A 12,577-nucleotide genomic window follows, 5' to 3' on the forward strand; every position below is an offset into this window, starting at 1 on the left:
GACGAACGTACTTTGGTGCGAAAAGTGCAAATCAATCCCAGAACAACAGCAAAGGACCTTGTAAAGATGCTGGAGGAAACAGGTACAAACGTATCTATATCCACAGTAAAACGAGACCAATATCGACATAACCCGAAAGGCCGCTCAACAAGGAAGAAGCCACTGCTCCAAAACCGCCATAAAAAAGCCAGACTACGGTTTGCAACTGCACATGGGGACAAAGATCATACTTTTTGGAGAAATGTCCTCTGGTCTGATAGAACTGTTTGGCCATCGATATGTTTGGAGGGAAAAAAGGGAGGTTTGCAAGCCGAAGAACACCATCCCAACCTTGAAGCACAGTGGTGGCAGCATTATGTTGTGGGGGTGCTTTGCTGCAGGACAGACTGGTGCACTTCACAAAATAGATGGCATCATGAGGGTGGAAAATTATGTGGATATATTAAAGCAACATCAAGACATCAGTCAGGAAGTTAAAGCTTGGTCACAAATGGGTCTTCCAAATGGACAATGACCCCAAGCATACTTCCAAAGTTTTGGCAAAATGGCTTAAGGACAACAAAGTCAAGATATTGGAGTGGCCATCACAAAGCCCTGACCTCAATCCCATAGAAAATATGTGGGCAGAACTGTGCGAGCAAGGAGGCCTACAAACCTGACTCGGTTACACCAGCTCTGTCAGGAGGAATGGGCCAAAATTCACCCAACTTATTGTGGGAAGCTTGTGGAAGGCTACCCAAAACGTTTGACCCAAGTTAAAAATTTAAAGGCAATGCTACCAAATACTAATTGAGTGTATGTGAGCTTCTGACCCACTGGGAATGTGATGAAAGAAATAAAAGCTCAAATAAGTCAATCTCTACTATTATTCTGACATTTCACATTCTTAAAATAAAGTGGTGATCCTAACTGGACTAAGACAGGGAATTTTTACTCAGATTAAATGTCAGGAATTGTGAAAAGGTGAGTTTAAATGTATTTGGCAAAGGTGTATATACATTTCCGACTTCAACTGTATATACAAAGAACTATCAATAGAAAACAGGTCAAATGAATCAAAGTGCAGCTAGTTTATCTTTCCTGATTTGGTTTGAAGTTATTGTGTTAGCTGTCTTGTTGGCTCCTCTAAACAACAGTGTCCTGACGAGAGAGCCCATCATTAGCTCAGTGTTATGGATGTCTCCAAATAAATGTCATTAGAAAACAGCTTAAACAAATGCAAATGCAGCTCCTTTGTTGTTATTCTGGTTGACGTGACTGTAAGTTAGCCGTAGTTGGCTAGCTAGAAAGCAAGGGAGAAGAACGTTGCTAGCCAGTATGGAACATTTAGAACGAACGACTGGGATACGTCCATAGATACAGAACAAAAAGACTGAACGACTGGGTCGCGTCTCTGGCAACCGAACCGATAGAACGAACGACCAGGCGGCTTGGGTAGCAACCGTTGATTTGTCTCAGGACTATATCTTGTGGAAGGATTAAATAGTAAGAATAAATTCATTGAAATAAAGTTAATGAAAACATGTTTATCATTTATTTGAATATGTTGGTAAACCTTTGTATAAAAGTGATAGTTCCCTTGAAGCTGGTGTTTGGAGGATATATTGGAATGGTTTGCTGGGCCTAACAACACCCATGCCAATATATCCTCCAAACACTGGCTTCTCTGGCATTATCACTAAAATGTTGACACATTCTCCTGTCTCTGAAGAGTCCATGGTTCCCTGTGTAATGTTGACACATTCTCCTGTCTCTGAAGAGTCCATGGTTCCCTGTGTAATGTTGACACATTCTCCTGTCTCTGAAGAGTCCATGGTTCCCTGTGTAATGTTGACACATTCTCCTGTCTCTGAAGAGTCCATGGTTAACTGTGTAATGATGATACATTCTCTATTAAAATACAAAGTTAATATTGGCTCGTCATTGGCTGGTAGTTAGTTTATTTTTTATAGTTTGTATGCTGGCACCCTTAATATGATTTGCAGAATTAAATAGTCCATTAATCAGTTTCACTACTTAAGAGTTCATGAGATTTAGAAGACAATAGAAACCATTGAGGAATCCACGATACAAATGTTACAAAATGGCTGTATTATTCTGAGCTAGCGCTCTTAAAGGGATAGTTCACCCAAATGACGGAATTACATACTGGTTTCCTTATCATGTAAGCAGTCTATGGACAAGGTATGACAGCAATCCATTATTTGGTTAGGTTTCCCTGGTACCGTTTCCAATGACCCTATTTGCCCACAAATCCTCAATGTTTCAGAGAGGGAGCGTTTTCTGTTATGTACCCATACCCAGTCTTCAATGGAGGATGTGTTGGATAAAGTTACAATCAATTACCACTTGAATTGTATTCAAGGGGAAGTATTCTATTCCTCAGATCAGTGAGATGACAAACTGCTGCCTACATTACAGTCCCACCATGTGGTGAGGGCCTCCAGGTATGTTACTGGTCTTGCTGAAGAATATCTACCAATATTTAGAACAGGCAAAAAGCCTAGTGAAAATTGTATACATTGACTGCAGTAGTGCGTTTAACACTATCCAACCCCACCTATTGGTGGATAAGCTTAAGCATTTATAAAGGTCGTGTTAACGGACTGATATCTCAGACAAAACCGATAACATCTCCTAAACCTGTATTAACCTCAGACCTTATTTTTGCCATTTATCCCAAAACCCTGTTCTTTCCCCAAAGGAATGGCTGAACTCTTAAGTTTTTTTAGGACAATGTAAAACGTTCAACCTGCTGCACAGACCCTGTGGAGGCTCTAGTCTAGAGCACCTGGATGTTCAGCCTGCTGCACAGACCCTGTGGAGGCTCTAGTCTAGAGCACCTGGATGTTCAGCCTGCTGCACAGACCCTGTGGAGGCTCTAGTCTAGAGCACCTGGATGTTCAGCCTGCTGCACAGACCCTGTGGAGGCTCTAGTCTAGAGCACCTGGATGTTCAGCCTGCTGCACAGACCCTGTGGAGGCTCTAGTCTAGAGGCGCTGGTTAAATTGTGTTTAGGAGCATTTTTTTAATTCTCTAAATGGTTAAACTAGCGAGAAATATGTGATACTTGATTATTTTTATACCTCAGATGGGTGATCTTAGGATAAAAGTTTATGCCCAACATGAGGACAGAAGATCAATTGCTTAAAACCGATCAATATCTTTGGGTTTGTACTGTTGATTTTGTCAGACATGCCGGCGGTCGCAGAACTTCGAACGCAGCTTTGCAGCTTTCATTTTCTTTCTCAAATGGCACTAATAATTTGGGGCGGTCTCTCTATAAAAGTTGCTGTCCACACAGCAATACACTGATTTGACAGTCAAACTATCACTTAAATAGCAAATACAAATGTGCAACTGTTGATATCCTATGATATCCTATGATTCATGATTCCTTGAGGTTACCTAACAGAAAGTGTTTTGTTCCCTTTCCGTGATGGCAGCCTCCTGCAATCAACATCCACTATTCCAAAATATAAATAGAAGCCTTCTGCAAGTTCCCATCTAACCAACCATGTATAGGTTATTCCAAGTCCCCATCTAACCAACCATGTGTAGGTTATTCCAAGTTCCCATCTAACCAACCATGTATAGGTTATTCCAAGTTCCCATCTAACCAACCATGTATAGGTTATTCCAAGTTCCCATCTAACCAACCATGTATAGGTTATTCCAAGTTCCCATCTAACCAACCATGTATAGGTTATTCCAAGTTCCCATCTAACCAACCATGTATAGGTTATTCCAAGTTCCCATCTAACCAACCATGTATAGGTTATTCCAAGTTCCCATCTAACCAACCATGTATAGGATATTCCAAGTTCCCATCTAACCAACCATGTATAGGTTATTCCAAGTTCCCATCTAACCAACCATGTATAGGTTATTCCAAGTTCCCATCTAACCAACCATGTATAGGTTATTCCAAGTTCCCGTGTGGCCTTTGAGTAGTGTTAGTTTAAACAGCTCGACCCCCAACCGTTTCCCCCTGTTCTATTGGTTTCAGCGTGATATTGATGGAAGGAATTAACAAAAAAAATTGTTGCGTTACACAACCGCGTTGGCTGTAGCTAGCTGTCTTCTACAAATTGTCCTCCTACCAGTGATGTACACATTATTCACAGATTACGTAAATGTTTTTTGGAGCTGTGTTCATTTTAACAGGACGTGCAACCTCATCTCCCTCTCGCGCAATTGATTCCAACTTGATAATTGATGAATGATTGCCAAAACAGTGTTGCGTTTCTCTTTCTGTTTTGGTGACCCCCCCGTACCAAAATGCAACATTTCAAAATGTACAGTGCATTCGGAAAGTATTCAGAGCCCAACTACCGTGTAAGTTGACTGAGAACATGTTGTTATTTACACCAACGACCTGGGGAATAGTTACAGGGGAGAGGAGGGGAGATGAATCAGCCAATTGTAAGCTTGTTACATTACAGCCTTATTCTAAAATTGATGATTTATTTTTTAAATCAATCTACACACAATACCCCATAATGACCAAGCAAAAACAGGGTTTTAGAAATGTTTGGTAATTCATAAAAAGTAAAAAACAAAGTATTCAGACCCTTTGCAATGAGACTCGAAATTAAGCTCAGGTGCATCCTGTTTCCATTGAACATTGAGATGTTTCTACAACTTGATTGGTGTCTACCTGTGGTAAATTAAATTGATTGGACATGATTTGGAAAGGCACACATCTAAGGTCCCACAGTTGACAGTGAATGTCAGAGCAAAAACCAAACCATGAGGTCGAATGAATTGTCTGTAGAGCTCAGAGACAGGATTATCTGAAAGTGAAACTCCCCAAGAACACAGTGGCCTCCATCATTCTTAAATCGAAGAACTTTGGAACCACCAAGACTCTTCCTAGAGCTGGCTGCCTGGCCAAACTGAGCAATCTGGGGAGAAGGGCCTTGGTCAGGGAGGTGACCAAGTACCCGATGGTCACTCTGACAGAGCTCCACTGTGGAGATGGGAGAACCTTCCAGAAGGACAACCATCTCTGCATCACTCTACCAATCAGACCTTTATGGTAGTGTGGCCAGACGGAAGTCACTGCTCAGTAAAAGGCACATGACAGCCCGCTTTGAGTTTGCCGAAAGGCACCTAAAGGACTCTCAGACCATGAGAAACAAGATTCTCTGGTCTGATGAAACAAAGATTGAACTCTTTGGCCTGAATGCCAAGAGTGAAGTCTGGATGAAACCTGGCACCATCCCTACGGTGAAGCATGGTGGTGGCAGCATCATACTGTGGGGATGTTTTTCAGCGGCAGGGACTGGGAGAATAGTCAGGATAGAGGGAAAGATGAATGGATCAAAGTACAGAGAGATCCTTGATGAAAACCTGCTCCAGAGCACTCATGACCTCAGACTGGGGCAAAGGTTCACCTTCCAATAGGACAACGACCCTAAGCACACAGCCAAGACAACGCAGGAGTGGCTTTGGTACAATCTCTGAATGCCCTTGAGTGGCCCAGCCAGAGCCCAGACTTGAAACCGATCGAACATCTCTGGAGAGACCTGAAAATAGCTGTGCAGCAACTTGACTGTGCTTGAGAGGATCTGCAGAGAAGAATGGGAGAAACTCCCCAAATACAGGTGCGCCAAGCTTGTAGCATCATACCCAACAAGACTCAAGACTGTAGTCGCTTCAACAAAGTACGGAGTAAAGAGTGAATAATTATATAAATGTGATACTTTTCTAAAAATGTTTTTTTTGCTTTGTCATTATGGGGTATTGTGATGTCATTATGAGGTACTGTGATGTCATTATGGGGTATTGTGATGTCATTATGGGGTATTGTGATGACATTATGAGGTATTGTGATGTCATTATGGGTACTTTGTAGATTGATGAGGGGGAAAAACATTTAATCCATTTTAGAGTAAGGCTGTAATGTATGAAAATGTGAAAAAAGTCAAGGGGTCTCAAAACTTTCCGAATGCACTGTATCCGACTGTGTTCTGCAGGTTGTCCTCCTAACCAGTAAAATATCTCCAGTTTCCATTATTTGAGTTGTGGTAGTTTCAACAGCGCATATCCCCCCAATCAATCAGATATTTTTTGTTTTCAAAACAAGGTGCAAAGAAATAGCAGTAATATGATTACTATCGTTGCACATGTCTGTGTACATTCGATGTTTAGCTTTTCAATATATCACAAACTGTTTCTGCATATTGGTTATTGATTTGGACCCTTTAAAACTGTGTTTTGACATTGATAAATAGCCCAATGTGTCTTGTGAACAGGAATCAGCGACAGCATCATGTTTAATTTAAGTTTTAGGAATATAAATGGGACTTTCAACATGAATTAGTATTGTACTAGAGGGTAGGCAATAACACCACCCCCCCCCCCACGCTGACCTTCAACTCTGGGGCCCCTCAGGGCTTTGTGCTCAGTCCCCTACTGTACTCCCTGTTCGCCCACGACTCCAACACCATCATTAAGTTTGCTTATGACACTCGCCTGATCACAGACGACGATGATACAGCCTTTCGGGAGGAGGTCAGAGACAAATTATCATGGTCCACACACACTAACATAGTCGTGAAGAAGGCACGATAACTTGTCCTCCCCCTCAGGAGGCTGAAAATATTTGGGATTGTCCCTCGGATCAAGGGATCATATTACCGCCACAACGGCAGTCATGAGTCATGACCACAGTAAAATTCCACGCGACCGTTGAGTCACGTTAGTCTCCTTTCTGGACATGCTTTGGTAGTAGGGTTAGGGTTAGGGTTAGGCAGGAACTAATGGGGACCCATTATAAACCCCAGAAAGAGTAGCTGCTGCCTTAGGGTTAGGGTTAGGGTTAGACATGCTTTGGTAGTACTGAAACTGTGTAAAACATGTATTATTAGATCAGCTTTATTATTTAATTATTTTATAGTGGGTGGATCAGCTTAAATAAATAGAGCTACCCCAGTCTACTGTAACTGCTGTTAATGTAAAGTGGAAATGTCTAGGAGCAACAAGGGCTCAGCTGCGAAGTGGTAGGCCACACAAGTTCATAGCTGAAGCTCGTAAAAATGGTCTGGGGCTGTTTTTCATGGTTCAGACTTGGCCTCTTAGTTCCAGTGAAGGGAAATCTTAACGCTACAGCATACAATGACATTCTAGACGATTCTGTGCTTCCAATTTTGTGGCAACAGTTTGGGGAAGGCCCTTTAAAGTTTCAGCATGACAATGCACCCGTGCACAAAGCGAGGTCCATACAGAAATGGTTTGTCAAGATCGGTGTGGAAGAACTGGACTGGCCTGCACAGAGCCCTGACAGGCATACATACACAAGATAACTTACGCACTATACACACGCGTACACATGGATTTTGCATTGTAGATATGTGGTAGTGCAGTATGGGCCTGAGGACACACTTATTGTGTTGTGAAATCTGTTATGAATGTATTGTAGTGTTTTTAAAATTGCCTTCACTTTGCCAGAACCCGGGAAGAGTAGCTGCTGCCTTGGCAGGAACTAATGGGGATCCATAATAAACCCCAGGAAGAGTAGCTATGCCTTGACAGGAACTAATGGGGGATAAGTAATAAACCCCAGGAAGAGTAGCTGCTGCCTTGGCAGGAACTAATGGGGATTCATAATAAACCCCAGGAAGAGTAGCTGCTGCCTTGGCAGGAACTAATGGGGATCCATAATAAACCCCAGGAAGAGTAGCTGCTGCCTTGGCAGGAAGTAATGGGGATCCATAATAAACCCCAGGAAGAGTAGCTGCTGCCTTGGCAGGAACTAATGGGGACCCATAATAAACCCCAGGAAGAGTAGCTGCTACCTTGACAGGAACTAATGGGGTTCCATAATAAACCCCAGGAAGTGTCGCTGCTAAATTGGCAGGAAATAATGGGGACCCATAATAAACCCAGGAAGAGTAGCTGCTGCCTTGGCAGGAGCTAATGGGGATACGTAATAAACCCCAGGAAGAGTAGCTGCTGCCTTGGCAGGAAGTAATGGGGATCCATAATAAACCCCAGGAAGAGTAGCTGCTGCCTTGGCAGGAACTAATGGGGACCCATAATAAACCCCAGGAAGAGTAGCTGCTACCTTGACAGGAACTAATGGGGATCCATAATAAACCCCAGGAAGAGTAGCTACGCCTTGACAGGAACTAATGGGGATCCCTAATATACCCCAGGAAGTGTAGCTGCTGCCTTGGCAGGAACTAATGGGGACCCATAATAAACCCCAGGAAGAGTAGCTGCTGCCTTGGCAGGAACTAATGGGGATCCATAATAAACCCCAGGAAGAGTAGCTTCTGCCTTGGTAGGAACTAATGGGGATCAGTAATAAACCCCAGGAAGAGTAGCTGCTGCCTTGGCAGGAACTAATGGGGACCCATAATAAACGCCAGGAAGAGTAGCTGCTGCCTTGGCAGGAACTAATGGGGATCCGTAATAAACCCCAGGAAGAGTAGCTGCTACCTTGGCAGGAACTAATGGGGATCCGTAATAAACCACAGGAAGAGTAGCTGCTGCCTTGGCAGGAACTAATGGGGATCCGTAATAAACCCCAGGAAGAGTAGCTGCTACCTTGGCAGGAACTAATGGGGATCCGTAATAAACCACAGGAAGAGTAGCTGCTGCCTTGGCAGGAGCTAATGGAGATCCGTAATAAACCCCAGGAAGAGTAGCTGCTGCCTTGGCAGGAAGTAATGGGGATCCATAATAAACCCCAGGAAGAGTAGCTGCTGCCTTGGCAGGAACTAATGGGGACCCATAATAAACCCCAGGAAGAGTAGCTGCTACCTTGACAGGAACTAATGGGGTTCCATAATAAACCCCAGGAAGTGTCGCTGCTAAATTGGCAGGAAATAATGAGGACCCATAATAAACCCAGGAAGAGTAGCTGCTGCCTTGGCAGGAGCTAATGGGGATCCGTAATAAACCCCAGGAAGAGTAGCTGCTGCCTTGGCAGGAAGTAATGGGGATCCATAATAAACCCCAGGAAGAGTAGCTGCTGCCTTGGCAGGAACTAATGGGGACCCATAATAAACCCCAGGAAGAGTAGCTGCTACCTTGACAGGAACTAATGGGGATCAGTAATAAACCCCAGGAAGAGTAGCTGCTGCCTTTGTAGGAACTAATGGGGATCAGTTATAATCCCCAGGAAGAGTAGCTGCTGCCTTGGCAGGAACTAATGGGGATCCATAATAAACCCCAGGAAGAATAGCTGCTGCCTTGACAAGAACTAATGGGGATCCATAATAAACCCCAGGAAGAGTAGCTTCTGCCTTGGCAGGAACTAATGGGGATCCATAATAAACCCCAGGAAGAGTAGCTGCTGCCTTGGCAGGAACTAATGGGGACCCATAATAAACCCCAGGAAGAGTAGCTTCTGCCTTGGCAGGAACTAATGGGGATCCATAATAAACCCCAGGAAGAATAGCTGCTGCCTTGACAGGAACTAATGGGGATACGTAACAAACCCAAAGAAGCTGCTGCCTTGGCAGGAACTAATGGGGATCCATAATAAACCCCAGGAAGAGTAGCTTCTGCATTGGTAGGAACTAATGGGGATCAGTAATAAACCCCAGGAAGAGTAGCTGCTGCCTTGGTAGGAACTAATGGGGATCAGTAATAAACTCCAGGACGAGTAGCTGCTGCCTTGGCAGGTACTAATGGTGCCCCATAATAAACCCCAGGAAGAGTAGCTGCTGCCTTGGCAGGAACTAATGGGGATCCATAATAAACCCGAGGAAGAGTAGCTGCTGTCTTGGCAGGAACTAATGGGGATCCATAATAAACCCCATGAAGAGTAGCTTCTGCCTTGGTAGGAACTAATGGGGATCAGTAATAAACGCCAGGAAGAGTAGCTGCTGCCTTGGCAGGAACTAATGGGGATCCATTATAAACCCCAGAAAGAGTAGCTGCTACCTTGCCAGGAACTAATGGGGATACGTAACAAACCCAAAGAAGAGTAGCTGCTGCCTTGGCAGGAACTAATGGGGATCCATAATAAACCCCAGGAAGAGTAGCTTCTGCCTTGGCAGGAACTAATGGGGATCCATAATAAACCCCAGGAAGAGTAGCTGCTGCCTTGGCAGGAACTCATGGGGACCTATAATAAACCCCAGGAAGAGTAGCTTCTGCCTTGGCAGGAACTAATGGGGATCCATAATAAACCCCAGGAAGAATAGCTGTTGCCTTGACAGGAACTAATGGGGACCCATAATAAACCCCAGGAAGAGTAGCTTCTGCCTTGGCAGGAACTAATGGGGATCCATAATAAACCCCAGGAAGAATAGCTGCTGCCTTGACAGGAACTAATGGGGATCCATAATAAACCCCAGGAAGAGTAGCTGCTGCCTTGGCAGGAACTAATGGGGACCCATAATAAACCCCAGGAAGAGTAGCTTCTGCCTTGGCAGGAACTAATGGGGATCCATAATAAACCCTAGGAAGAATAGCTGCTGCCTTGACAGGAACTAATGGGGATCCATAATAAACCCCAGGAAGAATAGCTTCTGCCTTGGCAGGAACTAATGGGGATCCATAATAAACCCCAGGAAGAGTAGCTGCTGCCTTGGCAGGAACTAATGGGGATCCGTAATAAACCCCAGGTAGAGTAGCTGCTGCCTTGGCAGGAACTAATGGGGATCCGTAATAAACTCCAGGAAGAGTAGCTGCTACCTTGGCAGGAACTAATGGGGATCCGTAATAAACCCCAGGAAGAGTAGCTGCTGCCTTGGTAGGAACTAATGGGGATCAGTAATAAACCCCAGGAAGAGTAGCTGCTGCCTTGGCAGGTACTAATGGGGATCCATAATAAACCCCAGGAAGAGTAGCTGCTGCCTTGGCAGGAACTAATGGGGATCCATAATAAACCCCAGGAAGAGTAGCTTCTGCATTGGTAGGAACTAATGGGGATCAGTAATAAACCCCAGGAAGAGTAGCTGCTGCCTTGGTAGGAACTAATGGGGATCAGTAATAAACTCCAGGACGAGTAGCTGCTGCCTTGGCAGGTACTAATGGTGCCCCATAATAAACCCCAGGAAGAGTAGCTGCTGTCTTGGCAGGAACTAATGGGGATCCATAATAAACCCCATGAAGAGTAGCTTCTGCCTTGGTAGGAACTAATGGGGATCAGTAATAAACCCCAGGAAGAGTAGCTGCTGACTTGGCAGGAACTAATGGGGACCCATAATAAACTCCAGGAAGAGTAGCTGCTGCCTTGGCAGGAACTAATGGGGATCCATTATAAACCCCAGGAAGAGTAGCTGCTGCCTTGGCAGGAACTAATGGGGACCCATAATAAACCCCAGGAAGAGTAGCTTCTGCCTTGGCAGGAACTAATGGGGATCCATAATAAACCCCAGGAAGAATAGCTGCTGCCTTGACAGGAACTAATGGGGATCCATAATAAACCCCAGGAAGAATAGCTTCTGCCTTGGCAGGAACTAATGGGGATCCATAATAAACCCCAGGAAGAGTAGCTGCTGCCTTGGCAGGAACCAATGGGGATCCGTAATAAACCCCAGGTAGAGTAGCTGCTGCCTTGGCAGGAACTAATGGGGATCCGTAATAAACTCCAGGAAGAGTAGCTGCTGCCTTGGCAGGAACTAATGGGGATCCGTAATAAACCCCAGGAAGAGTAGCTGCTGCCTTGGTAGGAACTAATGGGGATCAGTAATAAACCCCAGGAAGAGTAGCTGCTGCCTTGGCAGGTACTAATGGGGATCCATAATAAACCCCAGGAAGAGTAGCTGCTGCCTTGGCAGGAACTAATGGGGACCCATAATAAACCCCAGGAAGAGTAGTCGCTGCCTTGGCAGGAACTAATGGGGATCCATAATAAACCCCAGGAAGGGTAGCTGCTGCCTTGGCAGGAACTAATGGGGACCCATAATTAACCCAGGAAGAGTAGCTGCTGCTTTGGCAGGAAGTAATGGGGATCCATAATAAACCTCAGGAAGAGTAGCTGCTGCCTTGGCAGGAACTAATGGGGACCCATAATAAACCCAGGAAGAGTAGCTGCTGCCTTGGCAGGAACTAATTGGGTTCCGTAATAAACCCCAGGAAGAGTAGCTGCTGCCTTGGCAAGAACTAATGGGGATCCGTACTAAACCCCAGGAAGAGTAACTGCTGCCTTGGAAGGAACTAATGGGGATCCGTAATAAACCCCAGGAAGAGTAGCTGCTGCCTTGGCAGGAACTAATGGGTATCCATAATAAACCCCAGGAAGAGTAGCTGCTGCCTTGGCAGGAACTAATGGGGATCCATAATAAACCCCAGGAAGAGTAGCTGCTGCCTTGGCAGGAACTAATGGGGATCCATAATAAACCCCAGGAAGAGTAGCTGCTGCCTTGGCAGGAACTAATGGGGATCCATAATAAACCCCAGGAAGAGTAGCTGCTGCCTTGGCAGGAACTAATGGGGATCCATAATAAACCCCAGGAAGAGTAGCTTCTGCATTGGTAGGAACTAATGGGGATCAGTAATAAACCCCAGGAAGAGTAGCTGCTGCCTTGGTAGGAACTAATGGGGATCAGTAATAAACTTCAGGAAGAGTAGCTGCTGCCTTGGCAGGTACTAATGGTGCCCCATCATAAAC

The sequence above is a fragment of the Oncorhynchus mykiss genome, chromosome 5 (assembly GCF_013265735.2).
Source record: "Oncorhynchus mykiss isolate Arlee chromosome 5, USDA_OmykA_1.1, whole genome shotgun sequence".
Taxonomy (NCBI): domain Eukaryota; kingdom Metazoa; phylum Chordata; class Actinopteri; order Salmoniformes; family Salmonidae; genus Oncorhynchus; species Oncorhynchus mykiss.